The following is a 22,223-nucleotide window of genomic DNA, read 5'->3' as shown; positions in this document are numbered from 1 at the left end:
AGTCTTCTTCATCGCAGTACGACCCCAACTATTATTATGGATATCCGCCAGGCCAGCCGTGGCCATAGACCAACTTAGGCTAAAAGCCTAAGCTTGGGGGAGTACGTATTTCTCACCGACATTATATTCATGTTCACACACTCATTGCTAAAGGTCGGTGCTCATACTTTTTCATTGTATCATCCATGCTAGTTTATTTCCTTTTTATGCTTTCTTCTTGTGTGTTTGATAAACCTTAAGAAAAACCAAAAAAATAGTTGTAGCTTTAGCTAGTTTTAATTTCCACGCTTGTAGTAGTAATTAAAAAGAAACCCCAAAAAGATCGCCTGTTCTTCTTTTGCTTGTTGGGAGCTTTCCCGTGTAAATAGTTTTATTTATTTCTTTTCTTTGGGGGTCGATAGGAGAAGACCGTAATTAAATTGTTGTAGTGGCTCTTATATGCATTATTGTTGATCTGATAGAAGAGCCCATATTGCCTTATCTTCTCCTGTTTATTGAATGCTTGCAGATTCCAGCTTAGTCCAATGCACGTGCACTATTATTATTATCCACATCGTTCGGTCGTGCAAGTGAAAGGAAATTATGACGATATATGATGGACTGACTGAGATGAGAAAAGTTGGTATGAACTCGACCTCTCTTGTTTTTGTAAATATGATTAGTTCATCGTTCCTGATTCAGCCTATTATGAATAAACATGTTTGCAATGACAACTAGAGATCATAGTTTCTTGTGCCATGCTTGATTAGCTAGGAGCTTATAATGGTTTACCTTGTGTGCCAACATGCTATTAAAATGGTTGTGATGTGGTATGATAGGGTGGTATCCTCCTCTGAATGATTTAAGTGACTTGACTTGGTGCATGTTCACGCATGTAGTATAAACAAAATCAACATAGCCTTCACGATATTTATGTTCATGGTGGATTATATCCTACTCATGCTTGCATTCGGTGTTGATTAATCTTAATGCATGTTCATGACTGTTGTCACTCTCTAGCTGGTCGCTTCCCAGTCTTTTGCTAGCCTTCACCTGTACTAAGCGGGAATACTGCTTGTGCATCCAATCCCATAAACCCCAAAGTTATTCCATATGAGTCCACCATACCTACCTATATACGGTATCTACCTGCTATTCCAAGTAATTGTGTATGTGCCAAACTCTAAACCTTCAAATAAATATCCTTTTTTGAATGCTCGAATAGCTCATGTATCAACTAGGGCTGTCTGTATCTTCCATGTTAGGCGGGTTATTCTCAAGAGGAGTGGACTCCGCTCCTCACTCACGAGAAAGTGGCTGGTCACCGGGATGCCCAGTCCCATGCTATATACAAATCAAATCAAAATAATTGCAAACAAAACTACCCCTGGGACTCTTGTTAGTTGGAGGCACTCGTTGTTTCGAGCAAGCCATGGATTGATGCTTGTTGGTGGAGGGGGAGTATAAACTTTACCATTCTTTTTGGGAACCGCCTATAATGTGTGTAGCATGGAAGATATTGCCATCTCTTGGTTGTTATGTTGACAATGAAAGTATACCACTCAAAATATTATTCATCTCTATTTTAAAACCGAGCTCTGGCACCTCTACAAATCCCTGCTTCCCTCTGGAAAGGGCCTATCTATTTACTTTTATGTTGAGTCATCACCCTCTTATTAAAAAGCACCAGTTGGAGAGCACCACTGTCATTTGCATTCATTACTGTTAGTTTACATTGAGTAAGACTTGACTGGATCTCTTTTACCATGAATTACAACGTCTAGTCAGTCCTTGACCATTAAAGGTGCTCTGCATTTATGTTTTGCGGTCTCAGAAAGGGCTAGCGAGATACCATCTTGTTATATCATATTATGATTGTTTTGAGAAAGTGTTGTCATCCGAGATTTATTATTATTGCTCGCTAGTTGATTATGTCATTGATATGAGTAAACATGAGACCTGTGCGTTATTGTGAATATGGTTAGTTCATAATCTTTGCTCAAAACTTGAATACCGGCTTTACATATATACAACAAGAGCAAACAGAGTTTGTAGAAGTTTTTCTTTATCACTTTCAGTTTATCAACTAAATTGCTAGAGGACAATCAAAGGTTTAAGCTTGGGGGAGTTGATACGTCTCCGTCGGATCTAATTTTCCAAACACTTTTGCCCTTGTTTTGGACTCTAACTTGCATGATTTGAATGGAACTAACCCGGACTGACGTTGTTTTCAACAGAATTGCTATGGTGATTATGTGCAGAAACAAAAGTTCTTGGAATGACCTGAAACTTCACGGAACATCTATTTGGAAATAATAAAAAATCCTTGCAAAAGATGAAGACTAGGGGGCCCACCACCTGTCCACGAGGGTGGGGGGCACGCCTGCCCCCCTAGGGCATGCCCCCTACCTCGTGGGCCCCCTAGAGCTCCTCCGACCTCAACTCCAACTCTATATATTTGGTTTCAGAGGGAAAAAAATCATAGAGAATGATTCATCGCGTTTTACGATACGGAGCTGCCGCCAAGCCCTAAAACCTCTCGGGAGGGCTGATCTGGAGTCCGTTCGGGGCTCCGGAGAGGGGAATCCGTCGCCATCGTCATCATCAACCATCCTCCATCACCAATTTCATGATGCTCACCGCCGTGCGTGATTAATTCCATTGTAGGCTTGCTGGACGGTGATGGGTTGGATGAGATCTATCATGTAATCGAGTTAGTTTTGTTAGGGTTTGATCCCTAGTATCCACTATGTTCTGAGATTGATGTTGCTATGACTTTGCTATGCTTAATGCTTGTCACTAGGGCCCGAGTGCCATGATTTCAGATCTAAACCTATTATGTTTTCATCAATATATGAGAGTTCTTGATCCTATCTTGCAAGTCTATAGTCACCTATTATGTGTTATGATCCGTTAACCCCGAAGTCACAATAATCGGGATACTTACCGGTGATGATCGTAGTTTGAGGAGTTCATGTATTCACTATGTGTTAATGCTTTGGTCTGGTACTCTATTAAAAGGAGGCCTTAATATCCCTTAGTTTCCGCTAGGACCCCGCTGCCACGGGAGGGTAGGACAAAAGATGTCATGCAAGTCTTTTCCATAAGCATGTATGACTATATTCGGAATACATGCCTACATTACATTGATGAATTGGAGCTAGTTATGTGTCACCCTAGGTTATGACTGTTACATGATGAACCGCATCCGGCGTAATTCTCCATCACTGATGCATTGCCTACGAGCTTTCCATATATTGTTCTTCGCTTATTTACTTTTCCGTGCTATTGCTATCATCATTACAAAATACTAAAACCATTACTTTTGCTATCATTACCTTTTGCTACTGCTACCACCACTATCATATTACTTTGCTACTAAATACTTTGCTGCAGATATTAAGTTTCTAGGTGTGGTTGAATTGACAACTCAGCTGCTAATACTAGAGAATATTCTTTGGCTCCCCTTGTGTCGAATCAATAAATTTGTGTTGAATACTCTACCTCGAAAACTGTTGCGATCCCCTATACTTGTGTGTTATCAGTGTAACATGATCAACATCATTGTGTAAATTGATGGAATATTACATCATCTTGGAATGAATTAGATGGTTGGATCGTAGTTATGATTTGTACTAGATTCATACCATTAGGGATTGAAACTAGAAAACATTAGGGTGTAGTATGATCAATCGGAGATATATTGGATTTATGTGAGTGTAATATGATTAACATGATTGTGAAAATTGATGGACTATTACAACATTTTGGAATGAATTAATAGGAAGAAAACAAAAATATATGAATAATAGAAATGTTGTTTGTGCTAGGTTCATTGATATATCTGCTTGGATTCTAGGTCGGAATTAAACTTGAGATTGGGCACTCGGATTTGTGTTGTTTTGACACCAGCTTGAAACTAGAGAAGTTTTGGGTGTACCATGATCAACCTGATATGTATTGGATTTATATAAGTATAGTATGATTAGCTTCAATGTGGTATTGGTGGACTATTGGATTCTTTTGGATATTACTAGTTGGATTCTAGGTTGGAGATAACTTGAGCACATGGATTTGTGATATTTTGACCTAAGCTTAGTAGCTTGTATGTGCCCCATATGGAGCATGGAGATGATACAAACGGATCATAGTTGGTAGACTTTGATGATTTTGCTAGCCTCCCTATGAATGTTACGAGTACAAGATCAGTATGGGAGGGTGATTTGGATTAATTTAAATAGCTCACAATTTTAGTGGTATGAGCCTTGTTGGAGCACCCGATGTTGCTTTTATTATGTGTTTGTGCTTCTTTAGATGTAGTAGTAGGACGAGGGTAGTACTTATGAAGTGATATTATATTGGTGGATAAATAGATATTTAATAACCTTGGAACAGTTTGGATTTACTTAGGTGATTGTGATCTTGAAAAACAGCTGGTGGATAAATAACTTCTAATTTTTGGATTTATAGTCATCTAGTGGAAGCTTTTGCTTTATATTGGACATAGATAACCATGATAGTGGGCTTGGTTGGGTCATAGTTATGCTTGTACTAGATGCACAATGTTAGAGATTGAAATTGGAGAACTTTAGGGTTTACTATGATCAATCGGAGATATATTGGATTTATGTGTAATACGATCAACATGATTGTGAAAATTGATGGACTATTACATCATCTTGGATTGAATTAGTAACTACAAAATAAAGATATTGGAGTAATAGAAATGTTGTTTGTCTTAGATTCAGTGATATATCTGCTTGGATTCTAGGTCGGAATTAAACTTGAGATTAGGCACTTGGATTGTGATATTTTCACATGCCCTAGAAACTGGAGAACTTTAGGGTGTAGCATGTTCAACCTGGGATTTATTGGATTTATATAGGTATAGTATGACTAGCATGAATGCGGTATTGGTGGACTGTTGGATCAGCTTGGATATTACTAGTTGGATTATAGGTTGGAGATTACTTGAGCACTTGGATTTGTGATAATTTTACCTAAGCTTAGTAGCTTGTGTGTGCCCCATATGGACATGAGCATGAAAATGACATAAATGGATCATAGTTGGTAGACTTTGATGATTTTGCTATCCCTCACCAAGAATGTTACGAGTACAAGATCATCATGGGACGATGGTTCGTTTAGTTCGAATGGATGACAACTTCAGTGGTTTGAGCCTTGTTGGAGCAGCTGATCTTGCTTTTATTATGTGTTTGTGCTCCTTTAGATGCAATAGTAGAAGGGTAGTACTTATGAAGTGATATTATATTGGTGAATAAATAGATCTTTAATAACCTTGGAATAGTTTGGATTACTTAGATGATTGTGATCTTGAAAAAATCTGGTGGATAAATAACTTCTAATTTTTGAATCTATAGTAATCAAGTGGAGGCCGAGGTAGTTTTAGAGGAGCGATGAGAAAGCAAGTGAGAAGGTTTACTCGATTGCCTAAAGATCGACATTGCCGCAATGGCTTGGCGCAAAGCCCGGTGTGGCTATAAGTGTTTTCACCCCCTCCCACCTCCAGTGCATTGTTCAATTCCTGCCAATTCGGCTTGGTGTCCTTCCCTGTTTGCGGGTTCGGTGCCACTAAGTTGATCCGGCATCACACGTTCTTCCGCCGTGCGTCCTTGGCCTTTTGCGGTAGGTAACGTCGTGCTCTCAGTTGTGTCTCGTGGGTTAGCCATTGCGGTGCCGATTGCCTGTGTGGCCATGGCGGCGCCCAGCAGGGGAACACGAAATGTGGGACTGAGTCATCGCACATAGCAACCCGAAGCCAGGCAAAGGATGCCTGGTTGGACTGGCAGGGAGTGGATTGCACATGAGGTATGGCGAAAGGGATGAAAACGTTGTTGCGAGCGGACCGTCATTGGCGTCATTCATTACACTTGGAGCCAAGCGTCAAGGGGGTGCTGATTGGGGAAGGCAGGAATATGGTTGGATCGTAGTTATGATTTGTACTAGATTCACACGTTTAGAGATTGAAACTGGTGAACATTAGGGTGTTGTATGATCAATCGGAGATATATTGGATTTATATGAGTGTAATATGATCAACATGATTGTGAAAATTGATGGACTATTACATCATGTTGGAATGAATTAATAGGAAGAAAACAAAGATATTGGAGAAATAGAAATGTTGTTTGTGCTAGGTTCATTGATATATCTGCTTGGATTCTAGGTCAGAATTATACTTGAGATTAGGCACTTGGATTTGTGTTGTTTTGACATGAGCTTGAAATTAGAAAAGTTTAGGGTGTAGCATGATCAACTTGAGATGTATTGGATTTATATAAGTATAGTATGATTAGCATCAATGCGGAATTGGTGGACTATTGGATTATTTTGGATATTACTCGTTGGATTATAGGTTGGAGATAACTTGAGCACATGGATTTGTGATATTTTGACCTAAGCTTAGTAGCTTGTATGTGCCCCATATGGACAAATGTATTGTAGTTGGTAGAATTTCATGATTTTGCTACCCTCCCCAGGAATGTTACGAGTACAAGATCATCATGGGAGGATGATTGTGATTAATTAGAGTAAATGACAATTTCAATGGTCTGAGCCTTGTTGGAGCACCTGATCTTGCACTAGTTGGATTATTTTGGATATTACTAGTTGGATTCTAGGTTGGAGATAACTTGAGGACATGATTTGTGATATTTTGACCTAACCTTAGTAGCTTGTATGTGCCCCATATGGATATGAGCATGGAGATGATACAAACAGGTCGTAGTTGGTAGACTTTGATGATTTTGCTAGCCTTCCCAAGAATGTTACGAGTACAAGATCAGTATGGGAACATGATTTGGATTAATTAGAATAGCTGACAATTTGAGTGGTATGAGCCTTGTTCGAGCACCTGATGTTGCTTTTATTATGTGTTTGTGCTTCTTTAGATGTTCTAGTAGGAGGAGGGTAGTACTTATGAAGTGATATTATATTGGTGGATAAATAGATCTTTCATAACCTTGGAACAGTTTGAATTTACTTAGGTGATTGTTATCTTGAAAAACAACTAGTGGATAAATAACTTCTAATTTTTGGATTTATAGTCATCTAGTGGAAGCTTGCTTTATACCGGACTTAGATAACCATGATAGTGGGCTTGGTGGGTCATAGTTATGCTTGTACTAGATGCACTTTGTTAGAGATTAAAATTGGAGAACTTTAGGGTGCAATATGATCAATCGGAGCTATGTTGGATTTATATTGTGTAATATGATCAACATGATTGTGAAAATTGACGGACTTTTACATAATCTTGGATTGAATTAGTAAGAACAAAACAAAGATATTGAAGTAATAGAAATGTTGTTTGTCTTATGTTCAGTGATATATATGCTTGGATTCTAGGTCGGAATTAAATTTGAGATTGAGCACTTGGATTTGTGATATTTTCACATGAGCTTGAAACTGGAGAACTTTAGGGTGTAGCATGATCAACTTGGGATATATTGGATTTTTATAGGTATAGTATGACTAGCATGAATGTGGTATTGGTGGACTGTTGGATCATCTTGGATATTACTAGTTGGATTATAGGTTGGTGATAACTTGAGCACTTGGATTTGTGATAATTTTACCTAAGCTTAGTATCTTGTATGTGCCCCATATGGACACGAGCATGAAGATGATATAAACGGATCATAGTTGGTATACTTTGATGATTTTGGTAGCCCTCATCAAGAATGTTATGAGTACAAGATCATCATGGGAGGATGGTTTCGATTAATTAGAATGGATGACAACTTCAGTGGTATGAGCCTTGTTGCAGCAGCTGATCTTGCTTTTATTATGTGTTTGTGCTCCTTTAGATGCAATAGTAGAAGGATAGTACTTATGAAGTGATATTATATTGGTGAATAAATAGATCTTTAATAACCTTGGAACAATTTGAATTTACTTAGATGATTCTGATCTTGAAAAAATTCGGGTGGATAAATAACTTCTAAACTTTGGATCTATAGTAATCTAGTGGAGGCCAAGGTAGTTTTAGAGGAGCGATTAGAAAGCACATGAGAAGCTTTACAAAATCGCCTGAAGATCGACATTGCCGCAACGGCTTAGCGCAAAGCCCGATGCAGCTATAAGGGTTTTCACCCCCTCCCACACCTCCCGTGCATTGTTTAATTCCCGCCAATTCGGCTTGGTGCCCATCCCTGCTTGTGGATTCCGTGCCAGTAACTTGATCCGGCAGCACACGTTCTCCCGCCGTGCGTCCTTGGTCTTTGGCGGTAGGTAATATCGTGCTCTCGGCTATGTCTCGTGGGTTAGCCATTGTGGTGCCGACTGCCAGTGTGGCTATGGCGGCGCTCAGCAGGGGAACACGAAATGTGGGATTGAGTCATCGCACATGGCAACCCGAAGCCAGGCAAAGGATGCCCGGTTGGACTGGCAGGGAGCGGATTGCACATGAGGTATGGCGGAAGGGATGAAAACGTTGTTGGGAGCGGACCATCATTGCCGTCATTCATTGAACTTGGAGCCAAGCATCAAGGGGGCTGGCGATTGGGGAAAGCGGGAAGATGGTTGGATCGTAGTTACGATTTGTACTAGATTCACACCTTTAGGGAATGAAACTGGAGAATGTTAGGGTGTGGTATGATCAATTTGAGATATAATGGATTTATATGAGTGTAATATGATTAACATGATTGTGAAAATTGATGGACTATTACATCATCTTGGAATGAATTTATAGGAAGAAAACAAAGATATTGGAGTAATAGAAATGTTGTTTGTGCTAGGTTCATTGATATACCAGCTTGGATTCTAGGTCATAGTTAAACTTGAGAATGGGCACTTGGATTTGTGTTATTTTGACATGAGCTTGAAACTAGAGAAGTTTAGGGTGTAGCATGATCAACCGGAGATGTATTGGATTTATATAAGTATAGTATGATTAGCATCAATGCGGTATTGGTGGACTATTGGATTATTTTGGATATTACTAGTTGGATTCTAGGTTGGACTTGAGCACATGGATTTGTGATATTTTGACCTAAGCTTAGTAGCTTGTATGTGCTCCATATGGATATGAGCATGGAGATGATACAAACGGATTGTAGTTGGTAGACTTTGATGATTTTGCTAGCCTCCCCAAGAATGTTACGAGTACAAGATCAGCATGGGAGGATGATTTGGATTAATTAGAATAGATGACAATTTCAATGGTATAAGCCATGTTGGAGCACCTGATGTTGCTTTTATTATGTGTTTGTGTTTCTTTAGATGAAGTAGGAGGAGGAGGGTAGTACTTATTAAGTGATATTATATTGGTGGATAAATAGATCTTTAATAACCTTGGAACAGTTTGGATTTACTTAGGTGATTGTGATCTTGAAAAACATCTGGTGGATAAATAACTTCTAATTTTTGGATTTATAGTCATCTAGTGGAAGCTATTGCTTTATATTGGACTTAGATAACCATGATAGTGGGCTTGGTTGGGTCATAGTTATGCTTGTACTAGATGCACAATGTTAGAGATTGAAATTGGAGAACTTTAGGGTTTACTATGATCAATCGGAGATATATTGGATTTATGTGTAATATGATCAACATGATTGTGAAAATTGATGGACTATTACATCATCTTGGATTGAATTAGTAACTACAAAATAAAGATATTGGAGTAATAGAAATGTTGTTTGTCTTAGGTTCAGTGATATATCTGCTTGGATTCTAGGTCGGAATTAAACTTGAGATTAGGCACTTGGATTGTGATATTTTCACATGCCCTAGAAACTGGAGAACTTTAGGGTGTAGCAAGTTCAACCTGAGATTTATTGGATTTATATAGGTATAGTATGACTAGCATGAATGTGGTATTGGTGGACTGTTGGATCAGCTTGGATATTACTAGTTGGATTATAGGTTGGAGATTACTTGAGCACTTGGATTTGTGATAATTTTACCTAAGCTTAGTAGCTTGTGTGTGCCCCATATGGACATGAGCATGAAGATGACATAAATGGATCATAGTTGGTAGACTTTGATGATTTTGCTATCCCTCACCAAGAATGTTACGAGTACAAGATCATCATGGGACGATGGTTCGTTTAGTTCGAATGGATGACAACTTCAGTGGTTTGAGCCTTGTTGGAGCAGCTGATCTTGCTTTTATTATGTGTTTGTGCTCCTTTAGATGCAATAGTAGAAGGGTAGTACTAATGAAATGATATTATGTTGGTGAATAAATAGATCTTTCATAACCTTGGAACAGTTTAGATTACTTAGATGATTGTGATCTTGAAAAAAATCTGGTGGATAAATAACTTCTAATTTTTGGATCTATAGTAATCCAGTGGTGGCCGAGGTAGTTTTAGAGGAGCGATGAGAAAGCACGTGAGAAGCTTTACTCGATTGCTGAAAGATCGACATTGCCGCACCGGCTTGGCGCAAAGCCCGGTGTGGCTATAAGGGTTTTCACCCCCTCCCTCCTCCAGTGCATTGTTCAATTCCCGCCAATTCGGCTTGGTGTCCTTCCTTGTTTGCGGGTTCCGTGCCACTAACTTGATCCGGCATCACACGTTCTTCCGCCGTGCGTCCTTGGCCTTTGGCGGTAGGTAACGTCGTGCTCTCGGTTGTGTCTCGTGGGTTAGCCATTGCGGTGCCGACTGCCTGTGTGGCTATGGCGGCGCCCAGCAGGGGAACACAAAATGTGGGATTGAGTCATCGCACATAGCAACCCGAAGCCAGGCAAAGGATGCCTGGTTGGACTGGCAGGGAGCAGATTGCACATGAGTTATGGCGAAAGGGATGAAAACGTTGTTGCGAGCGGACCGTCATTGGCGTCATTCATTGCACTTGGAGCCAAGCGTCAAGGGTGTGGCGATTGGGCAAAGCAGGAAGATGGTTGGATCTTAGTTACGATTTGTACTAGATTCACACCTTTAGAGATTGAAACTGGAGAATGTTAGGGTGTGGTATGATCAATCGGAGATATATTGGATTTATATGAGTGTAATATGATCAACATGATTGTGAAAATTGATGGACTATTACATTATGTTGGAATGAATTAATAGGAAGAAAACAAAGATATTGGAGAAATAGAAATGTTGTTTGTGCTAGGTTCATTGATATATCTGCTTGGATTCTAGGTCATAATTAAACTTGAGATTGGGCACTTGGATTTGTGTTATTTTGACATGAGCTTGAAATTAGAAAAGTTTAGGGTGTAGCATGATCAACTTGAGATGTATTGGATTTATATAAGTATAGTATGATTAGCATCAATGCGGTATTGGTGGACTATTGGATTATTTTGGATATTAGTAGTTGGATTCTAGGTTGGAGATAACTTGAGCACATGGGTTTGTGATATTTTGACCTAAGCTCTGTAGCTTGTATGTGCCCCATATGGATATGAGCATGGAGATGATACAAAGGATCGTAGTTGGTAGACTTTTATGATTTTGCTAGCCTCCCCAAGAATGTTACAAGTACAAGATCATCATGGAAGGATGATTTGGATTAATTAGAGTAAATGGCAATTTCAATGGTATAAGCCTTGTTGGAGCACCTGATCTTGCACTAGTTGGATTATTTTGGATATTACTAGTTGGATTCTAGGTTGGAGATACCTTGAGCACATGGATTTTTGATATTTTGACCTAACCTTAGTAGCTTGTATGTGCCCCATATGGATATGAGCATGGAGATGATACAAATTGATCGTAGTTAGTAGACTTCGATGATTTTGCTAGCCTCCCCAAGAATGTTACGAGTACAAGATCAGTATGGGAGGATGATTTGGATTAATTAGAATAGCTGACAATTTCAGTGGTATGAGCCTTCTTGGAGCACCTGATGTTACTTTTATTATGTGTTTGTGCTTCTTTAGATGTAGTAGTAGGAGGAGGGTAGCACTTATGAAGTGATATTATATTGGTGGATGAATAGATCTTTAATAACCTTTCTTATTCAACTATTAAACTTCCCAGACATTAGGTTTTCTCTATCCTTGGTCGGTAATTCTCAATTATTGCAGAAGGTTTTCCCTGTCCTTGGTTGGTAATTCTCAACTATTGCAGGTCATCCCTACTCCAACTGAAAGATGCTTATTTACCCTTTACCTCCTCTTTGTTTGACACATGCTTTAGCTGAGCTTCACTAACTTGTCGAAAGGTATCTTGCTCGTTCCAGGTCATAGTTGACGAATTCAAGTACAACCTGCTGCTGAGTTGCAGCTTTTCTAAATCTACTATTTTCCAGTTCATCGTAACTTTGTCATCCTTTAAAATTATCTTACTGGGCAATATTTTGAATCCAGATTTATCTGCAAAGGTGCAACAATGGAGATTCAAACTAATGTCGCATCCTACAAGCAAATAAGACTACACTCCAGTTTTAACTCTTACTACCTATTTTTATTTCATGTAGCTACTTGTTCATGTCTTTGATTTAGGTTATTTGCTTCTGCCCTCCCTGTGATTGCAGATTTAATTTAAGCCCAGACCATGCTAGCAGTGAGTTGGAATCAGTTTAAATTGTTATGTTCTCGTTGTCTCTTGCTCTGTTTCTCTTGCCCACAGGTACATTTATTCATTTTCGCTGACCTGCTATGATCTATTGTAATTCGGGTTCAGATTTTTATTTTGTAGCCCTGCTTTGTGCTGTCCAAATTCAAGTTACGCCGCCACAAATTCTCAGCTTTATTTCTCTGGATTCTGTTTTATCTATGCCTGCTATGTGTTTGACAAAAATCCAAGCAGGCTGAGGCAAAGATTTTGTGCTTAGTGTTTTACTCAAGTATGTCATCTTTTTCTGAAATTTAGCTCCAATGAACTGAAATTTATTGTCATCACTTTTTCCCCTGCATGTCATTATCATCTCATCTCACCAAACTCATGCCACATAGCCTGGCGAGCTCACTCCTTAATCATTCTATGTAGCAGTTCTGTAGCTTTATTCACGGAATTGAGAGATGATGTTTGCGCTCAGTTAGATGCTGCTTGCTCGATTTTGACTATGTTGGCTGCAATAATCAATCTATTTGATATGGGCCCTATAAGCTCCTTCGTTGATCTTTGGTTACAAATCCTAGAGCTGTTCTTGATGTATTGAGAGACATTTGTTAGAACCCATGATCACCTTTTTAGCTATGGTTCATCTTTGCCATACGATGTGTTAGTAAACTGACTGAGAATGTTAGATAATTTTATATGGATTTCGATCTTGCAGCTGCAGCCACGCGCTGTATGTGGCGGGGGGTTACTTCTGGTGCAATAATACCATTTTGGAGTGTCACGTGTTTGCAACTATCCTTATGTGCAGCCCCTGCTAACAAGGCATCAGAGAAAATTAAAGGGACAAACAAAGTGCTGAAAATAAAAGTATCCACTTAGATATGGTTTTTTGTACTGCTCTAATTTGTCCTGGCTAAATTAACTATTTTCTGTATGCCCAGTTTTGCGTCCCATGTGTTGTTTCTTTTGTCCATTGAAGCCGTTCTTTCATATGTAGCTCGGTTGCACAGCGCGAGGCAGCAATGGTGGTTGCGGGTTGAGAGAAGTGGAGAAGAGGGTTCCTCGAGACTCCATCCATGAATGGTGTGGGTCCAATGCCTTAGGTAAATTTCCGCTCTTCCTTCATTTCTTCATCTTCAGTTGAAGAATCACCCGTCTACTATCTTCTCAAAGGGTGGCATGCGGCAATGTTGGGGACCAGCGAGGAAGATGGCTGGTGTACATTCTTTGAAATAAAGCTGAAGTAAGCCACCACCGAGCCTACTTAGCAGACCATGTTGGTGTTTCAGCAACAACAACTGCACATGTTTGTTTTCTCTCTTTCAACTTCTTTTCAACAATCAGTGGCACAAAGAGATGATTTTTATGTCATCCTCCCCTTTGTTCAGGGTGAGGAACTTAGGAAGCAGGCCGGCACTGCAACATACATCAAATGCAGCTTGGAGACACATCAGGTGCAAACAATACCAGGAATTAGGATTGGTTCTCATTTGTTCGACCAAAAGTTTGCTGGTAGATCAGTTTAAGGTACTGTTGTTGCCTTGTTGGCCTTGCCAGAATTAATGCCATGATTGTCTTAAACACTGCCTTCAAAGGGGTCCTTCAGCCTCCAAGGAGAAGAGAACTGATGTCTGCCAGGGAAAAAACTAGGCGAAGCTCTGGATGCTCGATCGAGTAAGCACCCACTTGTTATCACTATACTTCGTCGGTTGTCCACTGAAGTGTGAGCAGACTATTCCTCAAATTTTGTCCATGACATCTTGCTTGCCACGTGGTCCCCTTACCTCAAAATAGACATATTATAATCTATGAAGTACTGTTTAGGCAAGGCATTCTACTGCAAGTAAACTATAAAACTGAATGGTTGTCCAAAATTTCAAATTTGCACCATGCATTCCACCTGATCTGCCAGTTTAACTATCTTCTTAATTGTACCGCATACATTTGATGTGTGGTAGTACGTGTGTGATGAAGCATGGTGTAGTAGCAAACTAGCAACTGAATTTTTTGACATACCGTGGATTTCTTTCTGCCTCTAGTTGATGCTCGATGTGTTCATCCGAAGGTCCGTACGGACCCTGCTCTAGACATGTGTATCCTTAATTTCTGTGTGCAATTGTGCAATCCATGCTTTACACTTCAAGTGAGATAATAAAATTTAGCTCATGTTGCCCGTCCATCATGCACCCAGAATATTTTACCTCCCTGCTTTTTATATTTTGGTTGGGCATGTTTTTCAGGACAGATTAGTGATAGTTAATTTTTTTTATGGTGAACGCGGCAACTCCCGGTGCCTGCTAAAGAACAGGGCCAGCAATAGGCATTTAGAATACGTGCAAGCAAATTTATCTCTAGGTAACTTATTAGGATGCATCTGGTACTTTTCAGCCATGGCAAAGGCACGGGTGTAGCTGCATCTTGATGAGAGGATCGACTATTTGTGATGATTTATTATGGTAGACAATGGAACTAAAATTTGGTAAAAAAAATGATGATTTGATAGGTGATTTATGATGTACTATTTTAAATAACGATACTAAGCTTTTATTCCATAGATGACATTTGGTTATTCTGCATTTTTTTCCTTTACAAAGATAGATATGATAAGAGATAAACATCATGTACAGGTTAACTTTTTGTGTGCCTATTAGCATGCCTTGCTGCCAAGTGGAAATAGTCTATATGATGCTCATAAATAGAGCTTCCCGGTGGGAAGGATGAGGCACACTCATTGATACTTTGGTTTTATATCCATTTGTAATACGTTTTTTTCTCTTCCAAGCATATAAACTTTAGCAAATTAGTGTGTGCAATCAAGTCTCCTAAGTGAACAGTCTTATTTCACCATATCATCAAGTTTCAGAGCATATAAGATTAGAGCATGTCATGCTATGTGAAAATCTCTTTGGAGACCTAATTTCATATTTTTCAATTTTGTCTGTTAGAAAACCACTTTCCTGAGTTGTTAGTCTGAGTATTCAAATTGATCCGCAGAGTTCAGGGCTTCTGGATGGAAGAGTTTCCTACAACCTCAAATATTAGTACTCTCTACCTAGACTTCATAATAATGCCTGACTTTTTCCAAAGAATTGTTGAAGTATGGGTTGTTCGTGCATTTGCAGTGTTGGAGGTGTTAATGCAAGATTGTAGGGTTGGAAAGTATAGCAAAACGTCAGTTGGTGCAGGGACTTGGTGAAGCCATCAGACGACTGTGTCTGCTTCCCCGATGGTTTTGACTTCTGATGCATGTTACTTGATGACTTGGTCTTTGTGGCAGCTTTCAGTTTGAACTGGCATTCAGTGGCTTCATCCTCTTTGGTGCAGCTTGGAGTTAGTGTGCACATCTGAATCTTTTGACTTTCCTGAAGCATATTACTTGGTTAATTGGTTTATGGCGCCTGCTAACTTACATGAGATTTCGATGGAATCTGATCTCATTTTTTGCTCCCAGTGAATATACAAAAGGCTAGAAGTAAATGATGGAAGATCCCTTGGTATCAAACGAGGGTCCTACTTTCGTACTCAAAGTTTGTATAATAGATAATCAAAATTTGGCCTTTAGCTTGCAAATTTATCACCTTACAGGAGAAGTAAAGGTTGCATGTATATGAGCTCTGATTATCTCCATATATACTTGAATTGCTTTGGGGTCATGCTTGGATTTGTTAGACTACCATTCTACATACTGTTCTGGATGATTGCACTTGGTTTGTTAATTTATGTATTTTTGTGGTAAGTTCTTTAGGTTCATCTTATGGCACAGAATTAGTTTTTGGCATACACAGACTTTGAAATTTGGTAATAAAGAAAGATCACAACTAATTTGCCAGCTCTCGTATTTATTACTGTGTTGACGCTTACAAGTAGTGGCCTCCTGACTTTGTAGTTGGATAATGTTGATGAGCCGATATGCAGAGAGAGGTTAGGAATTGTTGCTATGAACTAAAATAATGCACAGTTGAAGGTTCTGAACTGGAAGCTTGAACAAACAGTTTGCCTTGAACGCTCTACCTTTCTCATGTCTCCAATTAGTGTCATCTTCACTGAATATGATTCTGGTTTGTTGGTTGTGCGATTGATTTTTCAGAAGTGAATGTTCTTCTGATTGGTGTTTCTTCAGTGGGATCTGGATCATGGAATCTTCAACTGCATCTGCTTGGTTTGCTGGGGAACTTCCTAGTTTTAATTTGATTGACAACTAGCAAAACAGTCCAGCTAATTTGATGATTAATTCCATCTGATTGTACACTTTCAACTCAAGTTACATTGTAACATATGCCAAGCATTTGTCCGCGCATCCTACGGTCCTCTAGCTGTTCAGTGGCTAATTTGATCACTGTTAACTGTGAAATGCGGATTACGGAATCTTCAGCTACATAGTTTGCTGGGGTACTTCATAGTTTTAATTTAGTTGACAAGTAAAGCTTCTCTCGTTTGATATTTCCTGCCGATTGCTCCATACATCCTGGATTTTTAAGGCGCAGAGTATCCTGAATTCACCATGTAACCTTTAATAAGCTGTTTCTGTGCCTGGTGATGAATATGAGCTCCATGTGCAAAAACAGAAAAATGCATCCCGGACCACTGAATTGGAGATGAATGGTATAGATTTAGGCGGAGGGATCTCAGACCACTTAATGCACATTTCACATTAAACCTTCTGCTAACAATTACAGTAGATATGAAATAGGACTTCTGCAGTAGCCACCTCTAGTCTTTGTGAAATACAGAAATATTACAGATTGCACGGTGATACAAACTTCAAAAAATGCAACTGAAAACACTATACCACCGGATCACCTCTTCTCGGCAACGATGTTCCACACATTATTAACTTATAGAAGAAAATATCCAAACTAACCACTTCAACAACAAATAACATGTCTCCAGCGAAATTATTCACTCAAAGAGAATGGCCAAGATTGAATCTCTCATCTTTACAATGTCAAATCTTGCTTCTTGACGATACAACACGAAAGTAAATTTGGACAGCAGGGATGTTCAGTAGAAAATCTATAATAGCCGCCACACATATCTTCTCGCCTCGCGACGGCGCAGGGCGCTCGGGAGCGTGCCGTGCACCACATGTCGGACGCCTTCCGCCGCTGCGCCAGGCAGGAGGTCGAAATCGGCCACGTCCTGTACCACAGCATGTTCGACGGTTCGACCTGCTCACGAACACGCTCTTCTCCCTCGATGGACAGGACAAGCCGAGGGACCTTCTGGAGGACATAGTGGGGCTCCTCGCCGAGCCCAACATGTCGGACTTGTACCCGTTGCTCCAGGTGTTGGACCTGCAGGGCCTTCGCCGTTGGACGGCCACACACATGAATCACGTCTTCCATCTGCTGGACAAGATCATCGACAACCGGCTGGGCGGTGCCGAGGGCAGGCATCATTGGGACGTCCTGGACACGCTGCTGGCGCTGGGGACCGCTGGCAAGCTGAGCCGCCGCGATTTGAAGGCCATGCTGTTCGACATCCTGGGCGGCGGGCACGGAGACGACCAGATCACGATGGAGTGGAGACCCAGGCGTGATGGCGGCGGTGCGCGCCGAGATCAAGGCGGCCCTCGCGCAGGACCAGGAAAGGATGATAACAGAGGCAGACGTGGTGAAGCTGCCATACCTGCAGGCTGCGGCGAAGGAGTCGATGCGGCTGCACCCCGTGGCGCCGTTGTTGTTGCCACACCTGGTGGTGGAGGAGGGCATGGAGATAGGCGGATACGCCGTGCTCAAGGGCGCAACCATAATCTTCAACTCGTGGTCCATCATGCGCGACCCGGCGGCTTGGGAGTGGCCCGAGGAGTTCATGCCGGAGCGTTTCCTAGGGAAGACGGAACTCGGCATGTGGGGGGAGGAGGTCAAGTTTATCCCGCTGGGCACCGGCCGGAGGCTGTGCCCAGCATTGCCCATGGTGGAGCTCCTCGTGCCCTTCATGGTGGCATCCATGCTGCATGCCTTGGAGTGGCGGCTGCCTCATGGCATGTCACCTGACCAGGTGGATGTGACGGAGAGGTATCCAAAAAAGGAGTATCGAAATGCTGAAATTTGAGATGGGCTCTAGGCTCATATAGCAATTTCTGAAAAATCTGTAAGGGCCCACGTGGGTTATATGGCACTAGGTGTAGCGAGAAGTTTAGTCCCACCCTACTAGTGGAAGAAGAGTTGAAGTGGTTTATAAGGATTTCTCTTCTACATGCTATTGGAGCTTGAGAAGAGAAGAGGCCCTTGCGCACTCCTCCTTCGCCGCCCGCCTCGCCACGCCTCGTCACGACGCGCCTTTCCCTTGCCAAGTTGGATTTAATCCCGAATTTCACCTTAGCCAAAGGTTCTAGGTCTTTCATGTTGACTAAAGGTGGAAAGAAATACTTCATCACATTGATAGATGACTCCACTTCTGTGCGGAACATGACATTATTCATGAGAGGACGCCTCCCTATTCACCCCAGTCAAACGGGGTTGCCGAGCGGAAACTGATTTGGTTAACGCCATGTTAGATACATCGGGTTTATCCAAGGCATGGTGGGGGGAGGCTATATTGACGGCATGTCATGTCCTGAATAAAGTTCCGACTAAGCTTGGACCAAAGGCTGTGGACTGCGTTAATTTGGGTTCGCTAAAAACAGCGTTGGCTATAGATTTCTAGTTGAAATCTGAGATCTGATCAGAAGGTCGGTACATATGGAGTCTAAGCTTGGAAAGGCTGTGGACTGCGTTAATTTGGGTTACGAAAACAGCGTTGGCTATAGATTTCTAGTAGTGAAATCTGAGATACCTGATCAGAGGTCGGTACAATTATGGAGTCTAAGGATGCTACATTCGAGGATATTTTCTATGAGAGATATGCAAAGCACTTCTAGACAGGAATCTGACGAGACTCCTGAACCTGCCATTCCTATGGGATATTATGAACAAACACATTATGAAAATACTGAGGAGGATGACGAGGAAACCCTTGGTAGGGGCAAGATACAAAGGACTGCAAAGACCTTTGATGATGATTTCTTCGTGTACCTCGTGGATGATACTCCCATTTCTATTTCAGAAGCGTATGCCTCTCCAGAAGCTGACTACTGGAAGGATGCGGTCCGTAGCGAGATGGATTCCATCATGGCTAACGGATTCCATCATGGCTAACGGGACATGGGAGATCACTGATCGTCCCTATGGTTGCAAACCACTGGGGTGTAAGTGGGTGTTCGAAAAGAAGCTTAGGCCCGATGGTACTATTGAAAAGTACAAGGCAAGGCTTGTGGCCAAGGGCTATGACCAGCAAGAAGAGGAAGATTTCTTCGATACTTATTCACCTGTGGCTAGACTGACCACCATTCGAGTATTACTCTCGTTGGCGGCCTCGCACGGTCTTCTCGTCCATCAGATGGATGTTAAGACGGCTTTTCTAAATGGAGAGCTAAAGGAGGAAATCTACATGCAACAGCCTGATGGCTTTGTGATAGATGGTCAGGAAAGAAAGGTGTGTAGGTTGATAAAATCTTTATATGGCCTGAAACAAGCACCTAAGCAATGGCATGATAAGTTTAATACAACTCTGACATCTGTTGGTTTCGTTGTTAATGAGGCTGACAAATGTGTATACTATCGCCATGGTGGGGGCGAAGGAGTTATATTGTGCTTGTATGTTGATGACAGACTGATATTCGGAACAAACCTCAAAGTCATTGAGGAGGTCAAATCGTTTCTATCTCAGAACTTTGAGATGAAAGACCTTGGTGTGGCTGATGTTATCTTGAACATCAAGCTGCTGAGAGATAATGAGGGTCGAATTACACTTCTGCAATCCCACTACGTTGAGAAGGTGTTGAGTCGTTTTGGATATTCGGACTGCACGCCATCTCAAACACCATATGATCCTAGCGTGTTGATTCGAAAGTCCAAAGGCATGGCTAAAGATCAATTGAGATACTCTCAAATCATTGGTTCACTGATGTACCTAGCGAGCGCAACGAGGCCTGACATCGCGTTTGCTATGAGCAAACTGAGTCGGTTTGTTTCCAAACCGGGTGATGTACATTGGCATGCTGTTGAGAGAGTTATGCGCTATATGAAAGGTACTATGAACTATGGACTTCACTATACCGGATACCCGTCGGTACTTGAAGGGTATAGTGATGCGAATTGGATCTCTGATGCTGATGAGATGAAGGCCACAACTGGGTATATGTTTACTCTTGGAGGTGGCGCTGTTTCCTGAAAGTCTTGCAAGCAAACGATCTTAACGAGATCGACAATGGAAGCAGAATTAACAGCATTAGACACATCTGGTGTTGAAGCGAGATGGCTTCGAGATCTTTTGATGGACTTGCCATTGGTTGATAAACCGGTTCCGGCTATCCTTATGAACTGTGACAATCAGACTGTCATCACCAAGGTGAAGAGTTCAAAGGACAACATGAAGTCCACCAAACACATAAGAATGAGATTAAAAGCTGTCAGAAAATTAAGAAACTCTGGAGTGATAGCGTTGGACTATGTCCATACGGCTAAGAATCTGGCAGATCCCTTTACGAAAGGGCTATCACGTGTTGTGATAGATAATGTATCGAGGGAGATGGGTATGAGACCCACATGAGTTGCCATAGTAGTAACCCAACCTATGTGATCGGAGATCCCGTGAATTAGGACTTGGGAAAATAAGCCAGTGGTGAACTGAGGAGAGTAACTATACTAACCCACTCCGTTGGAGATGTAATACTCTCGATACTGTATGGTAGGATGACTATTGTCTTAATGTGTTCCAAAGCTTATGTAAGCAAGATGCTATCCTACAGAGCGATCTTTGGAGGAACACACCTATGTGAGCCCGACTGCTGGTCACAGTCTATGAGATTAGGGTGATCTCTAGTAATCTCATGAATAGGCCAGGAGTGTGACTTATATGCTCCACCCGAGGGGTCAGCCTTCGGCAGCCTAGTACTAGTAAGACATGTAGTGAAACTTCTTTACGCCAAACTGACAATTCAAGGTATAGTCCATTGTTCAGTTGTGAAGGAGTGTAGCTACTTGCTCTAGGTGAAGTTCAACCTTAACAGGTCTTCACTGACACACTGGTATATCGAAACAGCAATTGGAACAGAGGACACAATGGGCCCTCGAGATCTGGTGGGGGATTGCTGAAATTTGAGATGGGCTCTAGGCCCATATAGCAATTTTTGAAAAATCTCTAAGGTCCCATGTGGGTTATATGGCACTAGGTGTAGTGGGAAGTTTAGTCCCACCCCGCTAGTGGAAGAAGAGTTGGAGTGGTTTATAAGGGTTTCTCTTCTACATGCTATTGGAGTTTGAGAAGAGAAGAGGCCCTCGCACACTCCTCCGCCGCCGCCCGCCACGCCACGCCTCGTCACGACGCGCCGCGGGTTGCGGGATTGAGCCGAGCCGAGCTCACACCTACACGCTTATTTTTGCCAGTCACTAACGGAGAGTTCTCTGACAGCTCGTCGGATCGTGGGCTGTCACGGACTCGGACGTGGGTCGAGCCCACGTCTCTCCACGCAGCTGCGTCTATATAAGTGTGCGGTGTCTCCTAACCCTAGCCGCCACGAACAGATCACATCTGCTCCACGCACACGCCCACCGTCGTTCCCTTGCTGCTGCTGCCGCCGGTGACTCCATCCCGTCCGCCGCGTACACGGTCGACGGGAGAGCAGGTCTCTGAAACCACGCCCTTCTGGTTCCTATACGGGGTGAGGGGCGAGTAGGTTTTTGGGCAGCGATTACGCGACTGCTCGCTTCCGAT

General features: G+C 41.7%; 1 long non-coding RNA gene and 1 pseudogene across 1 annotated transcript in view; both read left to right on the top strand.

Moving 5' to 3' along the window:
* The window catches only part of LOC125525406, a 48,844-nt gene extending 36,337 nt beyond the window's left edge, over positions 1 to 12,507 (top strand). The window contains exon 3 of the long non-coding RNA XR_007291287.1: positions 12,272 to 12,507. This is a non-coding gene — a long non-coding RNA (uncharacterized LOC125525406). The remainder of the gene's footprint in view (positions 1 to 12,271) is intronic.
* A 4,957-nt stretch (positions 12,508 to 17,464) lies between these two features.
* On the top strand, positions 17,465 to 18,521 carry LOC125518421 (annotated as a pseudogene).
* Positions 18,522 to 22,223: the final 3,702 nt, after the last annotated feature.

The sequence above is a fragment of the Triticum urartu genome, chromosome 7 (assembly GCF_003073215.2).
Source record: "Triticum urartu cultivar G1812 chromosome 7, Tu2.1, whole genome shotgun sequence".
Classification (NCBI taxonomy): Eukaryota; Viridiplantae; Streptophyta; class Magnoliopsida; order Poales; family Poaceae; genus Triticum; species Triticum urartu.
Note: the sequence above shows the minus strand (reverse complement) of the source record. Positions and strands in the feature narration are given on the sequence as shown.